The sequence below is a fragment of the Amia ocellicauda genome, unplaced genomic scaffold (assembly GCF_036373705.1).
Source record: "Amia ocellicauda isolate fAmiCal2 unplaced genomic scaffold, fAmiCal2.hap1 HAP1_SCAFFOLD_90, whole genome shotgun sequence".
Classification (NCBI taxonomy): domain Eukaryota; kingdom Metazoa; phylum Chordata; class Actinopteri; order Amiiformes; family Amiidae; genus Amia; species Amia ocellicauda.
The window spans coordinates 290,780-294,125 of record NW_027103015.1 but is presented as its reverse complement, the minus strand read 5'-3'; the positions used below and the strand labels follow the sequence as shown (position 1 = coordinate 294,125).

The 3,346-nt window shown below is 38.7% G+C and overlaps 1 non-coding gene across 1 annotated transcript; it reads left to right on the top strand.

Annotated features, from left to right (window-relative positions):
- Nucleotides 1–331: 331 nt before the first annotated feature.
- trnar-ucu (transfer RNA arginine (anticodon UCU)) lies at nt 332–422 on the top strand. Its single transcript is given in 2 exon segments — nt 332–368; nt 387–422. It is a non-coding gene; the product is annotated as a tRNA-Arg (tRNA).
- The last annotated feature ends 2,924 nt before the right edge of the window (nt 423–3,346 follow it).

Genomic DNA, 3,346 nt, shown 5'->3' with positions numbered 1-3,346 from the left:
AACAATGTAACCTGCAACAATGGTGGGAATATAATATATTTAGCACTCAGACAGGGCACTGTCCCACATCACACACAGAGACACACACACACAAGCACAGACACACACAGACAGCCAGACACACAGACAGTGTGCTTGACAAATACTTCCCCTCACAGTCAAGTCAACATGAGCCGCATTATCTAAAAGAAGAACCCATCATTTCCTTTTGTGTCAATATCAGCGAGACAGGGATTAAAAAATACATCTGAAAATGTTACTTGTACAAGCACGCTGAGATGCCCCGTCATCAGTAGGCGTACAGAAGATTATGGTGACCAATGTCTTGTGTGGCTCTGTGACGCAATGGATAGCGTGTTGGATTTCTAGTAAAAAGGGCAGTGATCATTCAAAGGTTGTGGGTTTGAGTCCCACCAGAGTCAGTGCTCACTTCATTAAACTTAGAGCTTGCTGGGCTTCCTCGTGACAGCCAGAGGTATCTTGCAGTCAAGTACCTAGCTGACACCTTCACTTCTAACTTTTCTGGAATGCCAACTTTGTCCCAAATCCTTGCTTGACTATCAAGACCTCATACGCTGCTTCTTTTCCTAGCCACTGTCACTGTACCAGTCCCCCTCCGTGTCAGTTGCATCTCCGGGAACAACTGGATCAGGTGGCCTTGTACTTAAGGCCATGGACTACTAAGATGTTGTGTTTTGCACACGTGGCTTTCTATCCCACCTTCGTTGTGGGCATTCCTTGTTTGACATTTCTTGACGACTGACACCGTGTACGTCCAATGGACAGTTCCAAGATTCGCAAGACAGAGCTACTTGTGCATTATTGCCCGCTTAACCTGGCTGCCTCTCGAGTGAGCAAAGCATGGAAAGTGGCTGCAACAGAAATCAAGACGGTGGAATCGGACAGAGTATACACCACGCTCGTCGGGAGGGATGGGCCTGCAAGATCTTGCCTAACCCTGCTGGGACGGGCTGGAAAGCATACCCATTGCACTTGCTTGCAAGCTGAAGGCTCAAGTCAACATGAGCCGCTTTTACCAAATAGAAGAACCCATCATTTCCATCCATGTCAATATCAGCGATACAGGGATTTAAAAAACACAGCTGAAAATGCTACTTGTTGAAGACTCTGTATAGGATGTTGAAGAAAGTGTTTTGTGATAATTATATAATGTTTTATATTAATACTAGCATTAGAAGTAGTTTGTATACAGACTGAGCAGATTAGATTTAGCAGGACAAGTAAAGGGTCAACAAGGTTGGTTTGTTTGGATCTCCTGTCAGTAATGAAAGATTACACAGTGCTGAAATAGCCTACAGATGTCTGCTGTGAATTTGTTTATGACTTCATCGTTTCTCAAGATAGGCAGGAATGTTTTTGTTACTGAGCGATTGACGCTAGGTAAATGACCACCGTGGGATCGCATCTTCATAGTGCACATCAAAGACGGACATCTGCTTTTTGTATCCATCACCTCTTCACGGGAGGACAGATCATAAACGGACCCGGACCTGTATCTTCTGATTGGATGAACGGCCATAAGATGTTACGTCATTTTTCCTATAAAGTTGTACTCATGTTTGTAAACATTAAGTCTCACTGAAGGAATTATTTCTGACGTGGGGCTTCCGAGCCGGCTCGATTAAAGTTCTATTTGCTTTATCTCTGCGACTTCTCCACTTATTTCTGAGACGGTTCTACAACTTGGCGTCACGAACGAGGATCTGAACTTGCCTCCACTCCCGGGACCAAAATGTGGGTGAGTAGCTTTAAAAATGACCACCCTGTATATTTAGATTTGATCTCAGGATTGTGTGAGGCTCTCAGATTGTAATTTAAAGAGAACCTGTGGAGAGGTTGAGGTAAAACAAATAGAAAGGTTGACTGTACAGCGGAGGTTCACAGTAGGGTGAACTCCAGGTAAGACAGATCTGCGGGGAGAGATACCAAGGGAACCGAAAGGTACGACGAGGCCTGCTGAGCTCCAAGTTAAGCAAGGAAACCCTTGTACGCTGAGACAGTCAGTGGCAGTCAAAGCCAGACGGAACCTGAGGTACATAAAGTCCAGCGATATAGCCCCATCGTTGGCAAAGATAGGATTGGCATAATGGCGTTAAAATACGTGTCTGTATGTGAATTCCTACAAGTTTAAAATGTTAAACTTAAAATGATAAGAGAAGTTTAAAAATGTTAAACTTAACATGGTAAAGACAAGATTAAAAACCGACAAAGTTTCTATAATTCTTTGTCTGAATAATAAGAATTTAGAGAAGAAATTGGTCATAATAGATCAAGAAAACCCCAAAGTAGTGTAATTCAAAGATTATTTTACATCTGATTTTTAATAATAACAATATAATAAATAAATAAATGCTAAGGGCTGTTTGAGACACTGCAGGGTCAACAAAACACACCACTAATCTAATATCTGAATTATCTTTGGATTTCAATCTGTATGTGCTTTGTGTGTTTATGTACATATATATAAACATAATAGTCTGAAGGTTATGTAAGGTAAATGTCTGTTTTGTATGCTTTGTATTTTTAATATTGTGCATAGTCCAGAATAAGTCTGAGAAGGGAAGTAACCAATAATTTCAGAATTATATTTACAATTACGCAGTTATTGATGTTTTAACAACAGATTAATGAGGATTTAGACATTTAACCGTATACAGAGTGCATAAAGCATCAGAAATAAGAAATGAATAATGCATTCTATTATAAGAATAATGTTAAAGTAATACACAATATACACTAAATACATAGATTAATAATACTAATAAAGTAAATAAATAGTAATGGTGTCCTCTAAGACTCAGAAGAACAAGAATTTGTTTGTTAAAATCATATTATGGACAAATTCTGTAAAGTCAAATTAAAGGAAAACTAAAGGCTGGAATCCACAGGAGCAGCACTCTGGTGCAGCCCTGAGTGACAGCCTGATGTGAAATCCATAGCAGGAGAATGTAAACAGTATAGTGACATATTATAGTCTTATTTTAGAAAATATTTGGTTATTGGTGCATTGCATAAAATACCTGAAATAAAAGTTAAACTTAGACCTTGGATTTAAGATGAGTGAATTAGTCAAAGGGTAAGAATTTTAAGGATACTATAGAAATATAAATTATGAGCATTGAATAAGTGAGCTAAAATTAGTATTGCATAATTTTGAAGGAGACAATAAAACATAAAAATACTATTAGAATGAGTTTTACGAACCAGAAATAAAAAAATAAATGTTGAAAATTGAATTAGAGCTCATTTTTGAAATGGGAATCTGAGAAATTTGGTGAAGATATGAATACATAGATAACCAGATACTCCAGGAAATTAAAGGTGT